The 17,966-nt window shown below is 44.9% G+C and overlaps 1 protein-coding gene across 2 annotated transcripts in view; it reads right to left on the bottom strand.

The window, feature by feature from the left end:
* Positions 1 to 17,966, bottom strand: part of LOC106594144 (DCN1-like protein 2) — a 44,621-nt gene that overhangs the window by 20,886 nt on the left and 5,769 nt on the right. The gene's annotated exons all lie outside the window — the stretch shown is intronic.

The raw sequence follows: 17,966 nt of genomic DNA on the forward strand, positions 1-17,966 counted from the left end.
TCAGTAGACTACAGGTCTGATACAGAGAGTAGAGGGGTTAGTAACACCATCAGTAGACTACAGGTCTGATACAGAGAGTAGAGGGGTTAGTAACACCATCAGTAGACTACAGGTCTGATACAGAGAGTAGAGGGGTTAGTAACACCATCAGTAGACTACAGGTCTGATACAGAGAGTAGAGGGGTTAGTAACACCATCAGTAGACTACAGGTCTGATACAGAGAGTAGAGGGGTTAGTAACACCATCAGTAGACTACAGGTCTGATACAGAGAGAAGAGGGGTTAGTAACACCATCAGTAGACTACAGGTCTGATACAGAGAGTAGAGGGGTTAGTAACACCATCAGTAGACTACAGGTCTGATACAGAGAGTAGAGGGGTTAGTAACACCATCAGTAGACTACAGGTCTGATACAGAGAGTAGAGGGGTTAGTAACACCATCAGTAGACTACAGGTCTGATACAGAGAGTAGAGGGGTTAGTAACACCATCAGTAGACTACAGGTCTGATACAGAGAGTAGAGGGGTTAGTAACACCATCAGTAGACTACAGGTCTGATACAGAGAGTAGAGGGGTTAGTAACACCATCAGTAGACTACAGGTCTGATACAGAGAGTAGAGGGGTTAGTAACACCATCAGTAGACTACAGTCATCTCCAGGTCTGATACAGAGAGTAGAGGGGTTAGTAACACCATCAGTAGACTACAGTCATCTCCAGGTCTGATACAGAGAGAAGAGGGGTTAGTAACACCATCAGTAGACTACAGTCATCTCCAGGTCTGATACAGAGAGTAGAGGGGTTAGTAACACCATCAGTAGACTACAGGTCTGATACAGAGAGTAGAGGGGTTAGTAACACCATCAGTAGACTACAGGTCTGATACAGAGAGTAGAGGGGTTAGTAACACCATCAGTAGACTACAGGTCTGATACAGAGAGTAGAGGGGTTAGTAACACCATCAGTAGACTACAGGTCTGATACAGAGAGTAGAGGGGTTAGTAACACCATCAGTAGACTACAGGTCTGATACAGAGAGTAGAGGGGTTAGTAACACCATCAGTAGACTACAGGTCTGATACAGAGAGTAGAGGGGTTAGTAACACCATCAGTAGACTACAGGTCTGATACAGAGAGTAGAGGGGTTAGTAACACCATCAGTAGACTACAGGTCTGATACAGAGAGTAGAGGGGTTAGTAACACCATCAGTAGACTACAGGTCTGATACAGAGAGTAGAGGGGTTAGTAACACCATCAGTAGACTACAGGTCTGATACAGAGAGTAGAGGGGTTAGTAACACCATCAGTAGACTACAGTCATCTCCAGGTCTGATACAGAGAGAAGAGGGGTTAGTAACACCATCAGTAGACTACAGTCATCTCCAGGTCTGATACAGAGAGTAGAGGGGTTAGTAACACCATCAGTAGACTACAGGTCTGATACAGAGAGAAGAGGGGTTAGTAACACCATCAGTAGACTACAGGTCTGATACAGAGAGAAGAGGGGTTAGTAACACCATCAGTAGACTACAGGTCTGATACAGAGAGTAGAGGGGTTAGTAACACCATCAGTAGACTACAGGTCTGATACAGAGAGTAGAGGGGTTAGTAACACCATCAGTAGACTACAGGTCTGATACAGAGAGTAGAGGGGTTAGTAACACCATCAGTAGACTACAGGTCTGATACAGAGAGAAGAGGGGTTAGTAACACCATCAGTAGACTACAGGTCTGATACAGAGAGTAGAGGGGTTAGTAACACCATCAGTAGACTACAGGTCTGATACAGAGAGTAGAGGGGTTAGTAACACCATCAGTAGACTACAGGTCTGATACAGAGAGAAGAGGGGTTAGTAACACCATCAGTAGACTACAGTCATCTCCAGGTCTGATACAGAGAGTAGAGGGGTTAGTAACACCATCAGTAGACTACAGTCATCTCCAGGTCTGATACAGAGAGAAGAGGGGTTAGTAACACCATCAGTAGACTACAGTCATCTCCAGGTCTGATACAGAGAGTAGAGGGGTTAGTAACACCATCAGTAGACTACAGGTCTGATACAGAGAGTAGAGGGGTTAGTAACACCATCAGTAGACTACAGGTCTGATACAGAGAGAAGAGGGGTTAGTAACACCATCAGTAGACTACAGGTCTGATACAGAGAGAAGAGGGGGTGACAGGGAGGTTAAACATCATCATCAGAGTGGTGCAGTGGTCTCAGGCTAGAGGTTCTGGGTTCGAGTCCAGGCTCTGTTGTAGCCAGCCGCGACTGGGAGACCCATGGGGCGGTGCACAACTGGCCCAGCATCATCCGGGTTAGGGAAGGGTTTGGCCGGCAGGGGTATCCTTGTCCCATTGCGCACTAGCGTCTCCTGTGGCGAGCCAGGCACAGTGCAAGCTGACTGCGGTCGGGCGCAATGCACTCTGACACGGTCGCCAGGTGTACAGGGTTTCCTCTGACACATTGGTGCGGCTGGCTTCCTGGTTAAGTGGCATTGTGTCAAGAAGCAGCTTGGTTGGGTTGTGTTTCAGAAGACGCACGACTCTCAACCTTCACCTCTCCTGAGTCTGTACAGGAGTTGCAGCGATGAGACAAGACTGTAACTACCAATTGGATACCACAAAATTGGAGAAAAGGGGGTTAAAATGAGTTATTTTTTAATCATTGGGCAAGTTGGCTACAACAACAACATTCATTCAAACAAATATTATGTTTTTCTTTATCTATTTTTATCCTTTTTTCTCCCCAATTTCGTGGTATCCAATTGGTAGTTACAGTCTTGTCTCATCGCTGCAACTCCTGTACAGACTCAGGAGAGGTGAAGGTTGAGAGTCGTGCGTCTTCTGAAACACAACCCAACCAAGCTGCTTCTTGACACAATGCCACTTAACCAGGAAGCCAGCCGCACCAATGTGTCAGAGGAAACCCTGTACACCTGGCGACCGTGTCAGAGTGCATTGCGCCCGGCCCGCCACAGGAGTCATTACAGCGCGATGGGAAATGGACATCCCGGGCCGGCCAAACCCTCCCCTAACCCGGACGACGCTGCCTCATGAGTCTCCCGGTCGCGGCCGGCTGCGACACAGCCTGGGATTGAACCAGGATCTGTAGTGACGCCTCAGCAGTGCCTTGGAAAGCTGCACCACTCGGGAGGGTGTTATGTTTTTCTGTTTCTATGGAGTCGGAATAGTTTGATAACTGCTGACCTTGGAGTTAGTGTGTGACTGAGAGCGACAGAGATAAAGAGAGAGAGAGAGCGACAGAGATAAAGAGAGAGAGAGAGCGACAGAGATAAAGAGAGAGAGAGAGAGCGACAGAGATAAAGAGAGAGAGAGAGAGCGACAGAGATAAGAGAGAGAGCGACAGAGATAAAGAGAGAGAGAGAGAGCGACAGAGATAAAGAGAGAGAGAGAGAGCGACAGAGATAAAGAGAGAGAGAGAGCGACAGAGATAAAGAGAGAGAGAGAGCGACAGAGATAAAGAGAGAGAGAGAGCGACAGAGAGAGAGAGAGAGAGCGACAGAGAAAGAGAGAGAGCGACAGAGATAAAGAGAGAGCGACAGAGATAAAGAGAGAGCGACAGAGATAAAGAGAGAGCGACAGAGATAGAGAGAGAGAGAGCGACAAAGATAAAGAGAGAGAGAGAGCGACAGAGATAAAGAGAGAGAGAGAGCGACAGAGATAAAGAGAGAGAGAGAGCGACAGAGATAAAGAGAGAGAGAGAGCGACAGAGATAAGAGAGAGAGAGAGCGACAGAGATAAAGAAAGAGAGAGAGCGACAGAGATAAAGAGAGAGAGAGAGCGACAGAGATAAAGAGAGAGAGAGCGACGAGATAAAGAGAGAGAGAGCGACAGAGATAAAGAGAGAGAGAGCGACAGAGATAAAGAGAGAGAGAGCGACAGAGATAAAGAGAGAGAGCGACTGAGATAAAGAGAGAGAGAGAGCGACAGAAAGAGATTGAGGAGGTGGCATTTAGGGCCGGGACAATACCAGTATCACCATAGTCGTTAGCATCATCGCAAGAAAACCAAACACGAAGTGGATTTAACTTGTTTAGGAAAACAGCCCTACTGTTGGAATCAAACTTTATGTTGTCATCCAGTCTCATGTATTTATTACCCAGCTATAGAACACTATGTCTAACACACAGCAGGTTATTAATCAAACTTTATGTTGTCATCCAGTCTCATGTATTTATTACCCAGCTATAGAACACTATGTCTAACACACAGCAGGTTATTAATCAAACTTTATGTTGTCATCCAGTCTCATGTATTTATTACCCAGCTATAGAACACTATGTCTAACACACAGCAGGTTATTAATCAAACTTTATGTTGTCATCCAGTCTCATGTATTTATTACCCAGCTATAGAACACTATGTCTAACACACAGCAGGTTATTAATCAAACTTTATGTTGTCATCCAGTCTCATGTATTTATTACCCAGCTATAGAACACTATGTCTAACACACAGCAGGTTATTAATCAAACTTTATGTTGTCATCCAGTCTCATGTATTTATTACCCAGCTATAGAACACTATGTCTAACACACAGCAGGTTATTAATCAAACTTTATGTTGTCATCCAGTCTCATGTATTTATTACCCAGCTATAGAACACTATGTCTAACACACAGCAGGTTATTAATCAAACTTTATGTTGTCATCCAGTCTCATGTATTTATTACCCAGCTATAGAACACTATGTCTAACACACAGCAGGTTATTAATCAAACTTTATGTTGTCATCCAGTCTCATGTATTTATTACCCAGCTATAGAACACTATGTCTAACACACAGCAGGTTATTAATCAAACTTTATGTTGTCATCCAGTCTCATGTATTTATTACCCAGCTATAGAACACTATGTCTAAAACACAGCAGGTTATTAAAGGACCAGAGACTTGTCTGCTTCCTGCTTTCATTTTAGCCATGGAAAATGTACTGCGATACTGGTATCATCACAGCCCTGGTGACATTACAGTGTCTGACAGAGAGTTACAGCCCTAGTGACATTACAGTGTGACAGAGAGTTACAGCCCTAGTGACATTACAGTGTCTGACAGAGAGTTACAGTCCTAGTGACATTACAGTGTGACAGAGAGTTACAGCCCTAGTGACATTACAGTGTGACAGAGAGTTACAGCCCTAGTGACATTACAGTGTGACAGAGTTACAGTCCTAGTGACATTACAGTGTCTGACAGAGAGTTACAGTCCTAGTGACATTACAGTGTGACAGAGAGTTACAGCCCTAGTGACATTACAGTGTGACAGAGAGTTACAGCCCTAGTGACATTACAGTGTGACAGAGAGTTACAGCCCTAGTGACATTACAGTGTCTGACAGAGAGTTACAGTCCTAGTGACATTACAGTGTCTGACAGAGTTACAGTCCTAGTGACATTACAGTGTCTGACAGAGAGTTACAGCCCTAGTGACATTACAGTGTGACAGAGAGTTACAGTCCTAGTGACATTACAGTGTCTGACAGAGAGTTACAGTCCTAGTGACATTACAGTGTGACAGAGAGTTACAGCCCTAGTGACATTACAGTGTGACAGAGAGTTACAGTCCTAGTGACATTACAGTGTGACAGAGAGTTACAGCCCTAGTGACATTACAGTGTGACAGAGAGTTACAGTCCTAGTGACATTACAGTGTGACAGAGAGTTACAGTCCTAGTGACATTACAGTGTGACAGAGAGTTACAGCCCTAGTGACATTACATTGTGACAGAGAGTTACAGTCCTAGTGACATTACAGTGTGACAGAGAGTTACAGTCCTAGTGACATTACAGTGTGACAGAGAGTTACAGTCCTAGTGACATTACAGTGTCTGACAGAGAGTTACAGCCCTAGTGACATTACAGTGTGACAGAGAGTTACAGTCCTAGTGACATTACAGTGTCTGACAGAGAGTTACAGTCCTAGTGACATTACAGTGTGACAGAGAGTTACAGCCCTAGTGACATTACAGTGTGACAGAGTTACAGCCCTAGTGACATTACAGTGTCTGACAGAGAGTTACAGCCCTAGTGACATTACAGTGTGACAGAGAGTTACAGTCCTAGTGACATTACAGTCTGACAGAGAGTTACAGCCCTAGTGACATTACAGTGTGACAGAGAGTTACAGTCCTAGTGACATTACAGTGTGACAGAGAGTTACAGCCCTAGTGACATTACAGTGTCTGACAGAGAGTTACAGTCCTAGTGACATTACAGTGTGACAGAGAGTTACAGCCCTAGTGACATTACAGTGTGACAGAGTTACAGCCCTAGTGACATTACAGTGTCTGACAGAGAGTTACAGCCCTAGTGACATTACAGTGTCTGACAGGGAGTTACAGTCCTAGTGACATTACAGTGTGACAGAGAGTTACAGCCCTAGTGATATTACAGTGTCTGACAGAGAGTTACAGTCCTAGTGACATTACAGTGTGACAGAGAGTTACAGTCCTAGTGACATTACAGTGTCTGACAGAGAGTTACAGCCCTAGTGACATTACAGTGTCTGACAGAGTTACAGCCCTAGTGACATTACAGTGTGACAGAGAGTTACAGCCCTAGTGACATTACAGTGTCTGACAGAGAGTTACAGCCCTGGTGACATTACAGTGTGACAGAGAGTTACAGTCCTAGTGACATTACAGTCTGACAGAGAGTTACAGTCCTAGTGACATTACAGTGTGACAGAGAGTTACAGTCCTAGTGACATTACAGTGTGACAGAGAGTTACAGTCCCTAGTGACATTACAGTGTCTGACAGAGGAGTTACAGTCCCTAGTGACATTACAGTGTCTGACAGGAGAGTTACAGCCCTAGTGACATTACAGTGTCTGACAGAGTTACAGCCCTAGTGACATTACAGTGTCTGACAGGGAGTTACAGCCCTAGTGACATTACAGTCTGACAGAGAGTTACAGCCCTAGTGACATTACAGTCTGACAGAGAGTTACAGCCCTAGTGACATTACAGTGTCTGACAGGGAGTTACAGTCCTAGTGACATTACAGCGTCTGACAGAGAGTTACAGCCCTAGTGACATTACAGTGTGACAGAGAGTTACAGTCCTAGTGACATTACAGTGTGACAGAGAGTTACAGTCCTAGTGACATTACAGTGTCTGACAGAGTTACAGCCCTAGTGACATTACAGTGTGACAGAGAGTTACAGTCCTAGTGACATTACAGTGTGACAGAGAGTTACAGTCCTAGTGACATTACAGTGTGACAGAGAGTTACAGCCCTAGTGACATTACAGTGTGACAGAGAGTTACAGCCCTAGTGACATTACAGTGTGACAGAGAGTTACAGCCCTAGTGACATTACAGTGTGACAGAGAGTTACAGTCCTAGTGACATTACAGTGTCTGACAGAGAGTTACAGTCCTAGTGACATTACAGTGTCTGACAGAGTTACAGTCCTAGTGACATTACAGTGTCTGACAGAGTTACAGCCCTAGTGACATTACAGTGTCTGACAGAGTTACAGTCCTAGTGACATTACAGTGTGACAGAGAGTTACAGTCCTAGTGACATTACAGTGTGACAGAGAGTTACAGCCCTAGTGACATTACAGTGTCTGACAGAGAGTTACAGTCCTAGTGACATTACAGTGTGACAGAGAGTTACAGTCCTAGTGACATTACAGTGTGACAGAGAGTTACAGCCCTAGTGACATTACAGTGTCTGACAGAGTTACAGTCCTAGTGACATTACAGTGTCTGACAGAGTTACAGTCCTAGTGACATTACAGTGTCTGACAGAGAGTTACAGTCCTAGTGACATTACAGTGTGACAGAGAGTTACAGCCCTAGTGACATTACAGTGTGACAGAGAGTTACAGCCCTAGTGACATTACAGTGTCTGACAGAGAGTTACAGTCCTAGTGACATTACAGTGTCTGACAGAGTTACAGCCCTAGTGACATTACAGTGTGACAGAGAGTTACAGCCCTAGTGACATTACAGTGTGACAGAGAGTTACAGTCCTAGTGAAATTACAGTGTGACAGAGAGTTACAGCCCTAGTGACATTACAGTGTGACAGACAGTTACAGTCCTAGTGACATTACAGTGTGACAGAGAGTTACAGCCCTAGTGACATTACAGTGTGACAGAGAGTTACAGCCCTAGTGACATTACAGTGTCTGACAGAGAGTTACAGCCCTAGTGACATTACAGTGTGACAGAGAGTTACAGCCCTAGTGACATTACAGTGTCTGACAGAGAGTTACAGCCCTAGTGACATTACAGTGTGACAGAGTTACAGCCCTAGTGACATTACAGTGTCTGACAGAGAGTTACAGCCCTAGTGACATTACAGTGTGACAGAGAGTTACAGCCCTAGTGACATTACAGTGTGACAGAGAGTTACAGCCCTAGTGACATTACAATGTCTGACAGAGAGTTACAGCCCTAGTGACATTACAGTGTGACAGAGAGTTACAGCCCTAGTGACATTACAGTGTGACAGAGAGTTACAGCCCTAGTGACATTACAATGTCTGACAGAGAGTTACAGCCCTAGTGACATTACAGTGTGACAGAGAGTTACAGCCCTAGTGACATTACAGTGTCTGACAGGGAGTTACAGTCCTAGTGACATTACAGTGTCTGACAGAGAGTTACAGTCCTAGTGACATTACAGTGTCTGACAGAGTTACAGCCCTAGTGACATTACAGTGTGACAGAGAGTTACAGCCCTAGTGACATTACAGTGTCTGACAGAGTTACAGCCCTAGTGACATTACAGTGTGACAGAGAGTTACAGCCCTAGTGACATTACAGTGTGACAGAGAGTTACAGTCCTAGTGACATTACAGTGTGACAGAGAGTTACAGTCCTAGTGACATTACAGTGTCTGAGAGAGTTACAGTCCTAGTGACATTACAGTGTCTGACAGAGAGTTACAGTCCTAGTGACATTACAGTGTGACAGAGAGTTACAGCCCTAGTGACATTACAGTGTCTGACAGAGTTACAGCCCTAGTGACATTACAGTGTCTGACAGAGAGTTACAGTCCTAGTGACATTACAGTGTGACAGAGAGTTACAGCCCTAGTGACATTACAGTGTCTGACAGAGAGTTACAGCCCTAGTGACATTACAGTGTCCGACAGAGTTACAGCCCTAGTGACATTACAGTGTGACAGAGAGTTACAGTCCTAGTGACATTAGTGTCTGACAGAGAGTTACAGCCCTAGTGACATTACAGTGTGACAGAGAGTTACAGCCCTAGTGACATTAGTGTCTGACAGAGAGTTACAGCCCTAGTGACATTACAGTGTGACAGAGAGTTACAGCCCTAATGACATTACAGTGTCTGACAGAGAGTTACAGTCCTAGTGACATTACAGTGTCTGACAGAGTTACAGCCCTAGTGACATTACAGTGTGACAGAGAGTTACAGCCCTAGTGACATTACAGTGTGACAGAGAGTTACAGTCCTAGTGACATTACAGTGTGACAGAGAGTTACAGCCCTAGTGACATTGCAGTGTCTGACAGAGAGTTACAGCCCTAGTGACATTACAGTGTGACAGACAGTTACAGTCCTAGTGACATTACAGTGTGACAGAGAGTTACAGCCCTAGTGACATTACAGTGTGACAGAGAGTTACAGCCCTAGTGACATTACAGTGTCTGACAGAGAGTTACAGCCCTAGTGACATTACAGTGTCTGAGAGAGTTACAGTCCTAGTGACATTACAGTGTGACAGAGAGTTACAGCCCTAGTGACATTACAGTGTGACAGAGAGTTACAGCCCTAGTGACATTACAGTGTGACAGAGAGTTACAGCCCTAGTGACATTACAGTGTCTGACAGAGAGTTACAGTCCTAGTGACATTACAGTGTCTGACAGAGTTACAGCCCTAGTGACATTACAGTGTGACAGAGAGTTACAGTCCTAGTGACATTACAGTGTGACAGAGAGTTACAGTCCTAGTGACATTACAGTGTGACAGAGAGTTACAGCCCTAGTGACATTACAGTGTGACAGAGAGTTACAGCCCTAGTGACATTACAGTATGACAAAGAGTTACAGTCCTAGTGACATTACAGTGTGACAGAGAGTTACAGTCCTAGTGACATTACAGTGTCTGACAGAGAGTTACAGTCCTAGTGACATTACAGTGTCTGACAGAGTTACAGCCCTAGTGACATTACAGTGTGACAGAGAGTTACAGTCCTAGTGACATTACAGTGTGACAGAGAGTTACAGTCCTAGTGACATTACAGTGTGACAGAGAGTTACAGCCCTAGTGACATTACAGTGTCTGACAGAGAGTTACAGCCCTAGTGACATTACAGTGTGACAGAGTTACAGCCCTAGTGACATTACAGTGTCTGACAGAGAGTTACAGCCCTAGTGACATTACAGTGTGACAGAGTTACAGTCCTAGTGACATTACAGTGTGACAGAGAGTTACAGTCCTAGTGACATTACAGTGTGACAGAGAGTTACAGCCCTAGTGACATTACAGTGTCTGACAGAGAGTTACAGCCCTAGTGACATTACAGTGTGACAGAGAGTTACAGCCCTAGTGACATTACAGTGTCTGACAGAGTTACAGTCCTAGTGACATTACAGTGTGACAGAGTTACAGTCCTAGTGACATTACAGTGTGACAGAGTTACAGCCCTAGTGACATTACAGTGTCTGACAGAGAGTTACAGTCCTAGTGACATTACAGTGTGACAGAGAGTTACAGCCCTAGTGACATTACAGTGTCTGACAGAGAGTTACAGTCCTAGTGACATTACAGTGTGACAGAGAGTTACAGCCCTAGTGACATTACAGTGTCTGACAGAGAGTTACAGCCCTAGTGACATTACAGTGTGACAGAGAGTTACAGCCCTAGTGACATTACAGTGTGACAGAGAGTTACAGCCCTAGTGACATTACAGTGTGACAGAGAGTTACAGTCCTAGTGACATTACAGTGTGACAGAGAGTTACAGCCCTAGTGACATTACAGTGTGACAGAGAGTTACAGTCCTAGTGACATTACAGTGTCTGACAGAGTTACAGCCCTAGTGACATTACAGTGTGACAGAGAGTTACAGCCCTAGTGACATTACAGTGTCTGACAGAGAGTTACAGTCCTAGTGACATTACAGTGTGACAGAGAGTTACAGCCCTAGTGACATTACAGTGTCTGACGAGAGTTACAGCCCTAGTGACATTACAGTGTCTGACAGAGAGTTACAGTCCTAGTGACATTACAGTGTGACAGAGAGTTACAGCCCTAGTGACATTACAGTGTGACAGAGAGTTACAGCCCTAGTGACATTACAGTGTCTGACGAGAGTTACAGCCCTAGTGACATTACAGTGTCTGACAGAGAGTTACAGTCCTAGTGACATTACAGTGTCTGACAGAGTTACAGCCCTAGTGACATTACAGTGTGACAGAGTTACAGTCCTAGTGACATTACAGTGTCTGACAGAGTTACAGCCCTAGTGACATTACAGTGTGACAGAGAGTTACAGCCCTAGTGACATTACAGTGTGACAGAGAGTTACAGCCCTAGTGACATTACAGTGTCTGACAGAGTTACAGCCCTAGTGACATTACAGTGTCTGACAGAGAGTTACAGCCCTAGTGACATTACAGTGTGACAGAGAGTTACAGCCCTAGTGACATTACAGTGTGACAGAGAGTTACAGTCCTAGTGACATTACAGTGTGACAGAGAGTTACAGCCCTAGTGACATTACAGTGTGACAGAGAGTTACAGTCCTAGTGACATTACAGTGTCTGACAGAGAGTTACAGTCCTAGTGACATTACAGTGTGACAGAGAGTTACAGTCCTAGTGACATTACAGTGTCTGACAGAGTTACAGTCCTAGTGACATTACAGTCTGACAGAGAGTTACAGCCCTAGTGACATTACAGTGTCTGACAGAGAGTTACAGCCCTAGTGACATTACAGTGTCTGACGAGAGTTACAGTCCTAGTGACATTACAGTGTGACAGAGAGTTACAGCCCTAGTGACATTACAGTGTCTGACAGAGAGTTACAGTCCTAGTGACATTACAGTGTCTGACAGAGTTACAGCCCTAGTGACATTACAGTGTGACAGAGAGTTACAGCCCTAGTGACATTACAGTGTGACAGAGAGTTACAGTCCTAGTGACATTACAGTGTCTGACAGAGAGTTACAGCCCTAGTGACATTACAGTGTGACAGAGAGTTACAGCCCTAGTGACATTACAGTGTGACAGAGAGTTACAGTCCTAGTGACATTACAGTGTGACAGAGAGTTACAGTCCTAGTGACATTACAGTGTGACAGAGAGTTACAGCCCTAGTGACATTACAGTGTGACAGAGAGTTACAGCCCTAGTGACATTGCAGTGTCTGACAGAGAATTACAGCCCTAGTGACATTACAGTGTGACAGAGAGTTACAGTCCTAGTGACATTACAGTGTGACAGAGAGTTACAGTCCTAGTGACATTACAGTGTGACAGAGAGTTACAGTCCTAGTGACATTACAGTGTGACAGAGAGTTACAGCCCTAGTGACATTACAGTGTCTGACAGAGAGTTACAGCCCTAGTGACATTACAGTGTGACAGAGTTACAGCCCTAGTGACATTACAGTGTCTGACAGAGAGTTACAGCCCTAGTGACATTACAGTGTGACAGAGTTACAGTCCTAGTGACATTACAGTGTGACAGAGAGTTACAGTCCTAGTGACATTACAGTGTGACAGAGAGTTACAGCCCTAGTGACATTACAGTGTCTGACAGAGAGTTACAGCCCTAGTGACATTACAGTGTGACAGAGAGTTACAGCCCTAGTGACATTACAGTGTCTGACAGAGTTACAGTCCTAGTGACATTACAGTGTGACAGAGTTACAGTCCTAGTGACATTACAGTGTGACAGAGTTACAGCCCTAGTGACATTACAGTGTCTGACAGAGAGTTACAGTCCTAGTGACATTACAGTGTGACAGAGAGTTACAGCCCTAGTGACATTACAGTGTCTGACAGAGAGTTACAGTCCTAGTGACATTACAGTGTGACAGAGAGTTACAGCCCTAGTGACATTACAGTGTCTGACAGAGAGTTACAGCCCTAGTGACATTACAGTGTGACAGAGAGTTACAGCCCTAGTGACATTACAGTGTGACAGAGAGTTACAGCCCTAGTGACATTACAGTGTGACAGAGAGTTACAGTCCTAGTGACATTACAGTGTGACAGAGAGTTACAGCCCTAGTGACATTACAGTGTGACAGAGAGTTACAGTCCTAGTGACATTACAGTGTCTGACAGAGTTACAGCCCTAGTGACATTACAGTGTGACAGAGAGTTACAGCCCTAGTGACATTACAGTGTCTGACAGAGAGTTACAGTCCTAGTGACATTACAGTGTGACAGAGAGTTACAGCCCTAGTGACATTACAGTGTCTGACAGAGAGTTACAGCCCTAGTGACATTACAGTGTGACAGAGAGTTACAGCCCTAGTGACATTACAGTGTCTGAGAGAGTTACAGCCCTAGTGACATTACAGTGTCTGACAGAGAGTTACAGTCCTAGTGACATTACAGTGTCTGACAGAGTTACAGTCCTAGTGACATTAGTGTCTGACAGAGTTACAGCCCTAGTGACATTACAGTGTGACAGAGAGTTACAGCCCTAGTGACATTACAGTGTGACAGAGAGTTACAGCCCTAGTGACATTACAGTGTCTGACAGAGTTACAGCCCTAGTGACATTACAGTGTCTGACAGAGAGTTACAGCCCTAGTGACATTACAGTGTGACAGAGAGTTACAGCCCTAGTGACATTACAGTGTGACAGAGAGTTACAGTCCTAGTGACATTACAGTGTGACAGAGAGTTACAGCCCTAGTGACATTACAGTGTGACAGAGAGTTACAGTCCTAGTGACATTACAGTGTCTGACAGAGAGTTACAGTCCTAGTGACATTACAGTGTGACAGAGAGTTACAGTCCTAGTGACATTACAGTGTCTGACAGAGTTACAGTCCTAGTGACATTACAGTCTGACAGAGAGTTACAGTCCTAGTGACATTACAGTGTCTGACAGAGAGTTACAGTCCTAGTGACATTACAGTGTGACAGAGAGTTACAGCCCTAGTGACATTACAGTCTGACAGAGAGTTACAGCCCTAGTGACATTACAGTGTGACAGAGAGTTACAGCCCTAGTGACATTACAGTGTCTGACAGAGTTACAGCCCTAGTGACATTACAGTGTCTGAGAGAGTTACAGTCCTAGTGACATTACAGTGTCTGACAGAGAGTTACAGTCCTAGTGACATTACAGTGTCTGACAGAGTTACAGCCCTAGTGACATTACAGTGTGACAGAGAGTTACAGCCCTAGTGACATTACAGTGTGACAGAGAGTTACAGTCCTAGTGACATTACAGTGTCTGACAGAGAGTTACAGCCCTAGTGACATTACAGTGTGACAGAGAGTTACAGCCCTAGTGACATTACAGTGTGACAGAGAGTTACAGCCCTAGTGACATTACAGTGTGACAGAGAGTTACAGTCCTAGTGACATTACAGTGTGACAGAGAGTTACAGCCCTAGTGACATTACAGTGTGACAGAGAGTTACAGTCCTAGTGACATTACAGTGTGACAGAGAGTTACAGCCCTAGTGACATTACAGTCTGACAGAGAGTTACAGTCCTAGTGACATTACAGTGTCTGACAGAGAGTTACAGCCCTAGTGACATTACAGTGTGACAGAGAGTTACAGCCCTAGTGACATTACAGTGTGACAGAGAGTTACAGTCCTAGTGACATTACAGTGTCTGACAGAGAGTTACAGTCCTAGTGACATTACAGTGTGACAGAGTTACAGTCCTAGTGACATTACAGTGTCTGACAGAGAGTTACAGCCCTAGTGACATTACAGTGTCTGACAGAGTTACAGCCCTAGTGACATTACAGTGTGACAGAGAGTTACAGCCCTAGTGGCATTACAGTGTGACAGAGAGTTACGGTCCTAGTGACATTACAGTGTGACAGAGAGTTACAGCCCTAGTGACATTACAGTGTGACAGAGAGTTACAGTCCTAGTGACATTACAGTGTCTGACAGAGTTACAGCCCTAGTGACATTACAGTGTGACAGAGAGTTACAGCCCTAGTGACATTACAGTGTGACAGAGAGTTACAGTCCTAGTGACATTACAGTGTCTGACAGAGAGTTACAGCCCTAGTGACATTACAGTGTGACAGAGAGTTACAGCCCTAGTGACATTACAGTGTGACAGAGAGTTACAGTCCTAGTGACATTACAGTGTCTGACAGAGTTACAGCCCTAGTGACATTACAGTGTGACAGAGAGTTACAGCCCTAGTGACATTACAGTGTGACAGAGAGTTACAGTCCTAGTGACATTACAGTGTCTGACAGAGTTACAGTCCTAGTGACATTACAGTGTCTGACAGAGAGTTACAGCCCTAGTGACATTACAGTGTGACAGAGAGTTACAGCCCTAGTGACATTACAGTGTGACAGAGAGTTACAGCCCTAGTGACATTACAGTGTGACAGAGAGTTACAGTCCTAGTGACATTACAGTGTCTGACAGAGTTACAGTCCTAGTGACATTACAGTGTCTGACAGAGAGTTACAGCCCTAGTGACATTACAGTGTGACAGAGAGTTACAGCCCTAGTGACATTACAGTGTCTGACAGAGAGTTACAGTCCTAGTGACATTACAGTGTCTGACAGAGTTACAGTCCTAGTGACATTACAGTGTCTGACAGAGAGTTACAGCCCTAGTGACATTACAGTGTGACAGAGAGTTACAGCCCTAGTGACATTACAGTGTGACAGAGAGTTACAGTCCTAGTGACATTACAGTGTCTGACAGAGTTACAGTCCTAGTGACATTACAGTGTCTGACAGAGAGTTACAGTCCTAGTGACATTACAGTGTGACAGAGAGTTACAGCCCTAGTGACATTACAGTGTCTGACAGAGTTACAGTCCTAGTGACATTACAGTGTGACAGAGAGTTACAGTCCTAGTGACATTACAGTGTCTGACAGAGAGTTACAGCCCTAGTGACATTACAGTGTCTGACAGAGTTACAGTCCTAGTGACATTACAGTGTGACAGAGAGTTACAGTCCTAGTGACATTAGTGTCTGACAGAGAGTTACAGTCCTAGTGACATTACAGTGTCTGACAGAGAGTTACAGCCCTAGTGACATTACAGTGTCTGACAGAGTTACAGTCCTAGTGACATTACAGTGTGACAGAGAGTTACAGTCCTAGTGACATTACAGTGTGACAGAGAGTTACAGTCCTAGTGACATTACAGTGTCTGACAGAGAGTTACAGCCCTAGTGACATTACAGTGTGACAGAGAGTTACAGCCCTAGTGACATTACAGTCTGACAGAGAGTTACAGCCCTAGTGACATTACAGTGTGACAGAGAGTTACAGAGAGAGACACATTACAGTGTCTGACAGAGAGTTACAGCCCTAGTGACATTACAGTGTCTGACAGAGTTACAGCCCTAGTGACATTACAGTGTGACAGAGAGTTACAGTCCTAGTGACATTACAGTCTGACAGAGAGTTACAGCCCTAGTGACATTACAGTGTCTGACAGAGTTACAGCCCTAGTGACATTACAGTGTCTGACAGAGAGTTACAGCCCTAGTGACATTACAGTGTCTGACAGAGAGTTACAGCCCTAGTGACATTACAGTGTGACAGAGAGTTACAGCCCTAGTGACATTACAGTGTGACAGAGAGTTACAGCCCTAGTGACATTACAGTGTGACAGAGAGTTACAGTCCTAGTGACATTACAGTGTGACAGAGAGTTACAGAGAGAGACACATTACAGTGTCTGACAGAGAGTTACAGCCCTAGTGACATTACAGTGTGACAGAGAGTTACAGCCCTAGTGACATTACAATGTGACAGAGAGTTACAGAGAGAGACACATTACAGTCAGATGAGTTTTGACAATGGGGCCTACTGTTGTTCCAGGAACTTAGCTGGGTCGTCATAACAACACAGACCAGCAGAAACAACAACCAGAACAAAGTTGTCCCATCCAGGGAATCCCCTGGGTAGCATCTCAAATGGTACCCAGTTCCCTAAATAGTGCACTAGTGGGCCCATAGGGCTCTGGTCAGAAGTAGTGACTATACAGGGAATGGAGCTCTATTTGGGACCCACCCTGGTGTCTGTGTAGCTTGATAGGTGATCTATGTGTAAAGCTGTTATTACACAGTAACAGTAGACTACCTATCAGACTCAAGGCCCTCTCCTCAGCATGCTCATAGAGCAGCAGTAGTTCAACTAGAAACAGTGTTGTGAAGGGGAAGATCTTTACTTACCTCATAGGATAATTCATTGTTTTCCATCTAAAAGGCGTTCTTCCTGTTTGCTGCCTGGCTGGTACTGACTGACAGAACTACATCACACCGCTGATGGCAAACCACCATAGTTATCTACCAATGTTCCCCAGGAGGAAAACTACACCCTGGTTAGGAAAACTACACTCTGGTTAGGAAAACTACACCGGGGTTAGGAAAACTACACCCTGGTTAGGAAAACTACACCGGGGTTAGGAAAACTACACCGGGGTTAGGAAAACTACACCGGGGTTAGGAAAACTACACCGGGGTTAGGAAAACTACACCCTGGTTAGGAAAACTACACCCTGGTTAGGAAAACTACACCGGGGTTAGGAAAACTACACCGGGGTTAGGAAAACTACACCGGGGTTAGGAAAACTACACCGGGGTTAGGAAAACTACACCGGGGATTAGGAAAACTACACCCTGGTTAGGAAAACTACACCGGGGTTAGGAAAACTACACCCTGGTTAGGAAAACTACACCGGGGTTAGGAAAACTACACCAGGGTTAGGAAAACTACACCCGGGTTAGGAAAACTACACCAGGGTTAGGAAAACTACACCAGGGTTAGGAAAACTACA

This window comes from Salmo salar, chromosome 16, assembly GCF_965601325.2.
Source record: "Salmo salar chromosome 16, fSalSal1, whole genome shotgun sequence".
NCBI classification, from domain to species: Eukaryota; Metazoa; Chordata; class Actinopteri; order Salmoniformes; family Salmonidae; genus Salmo; species Salmo salar.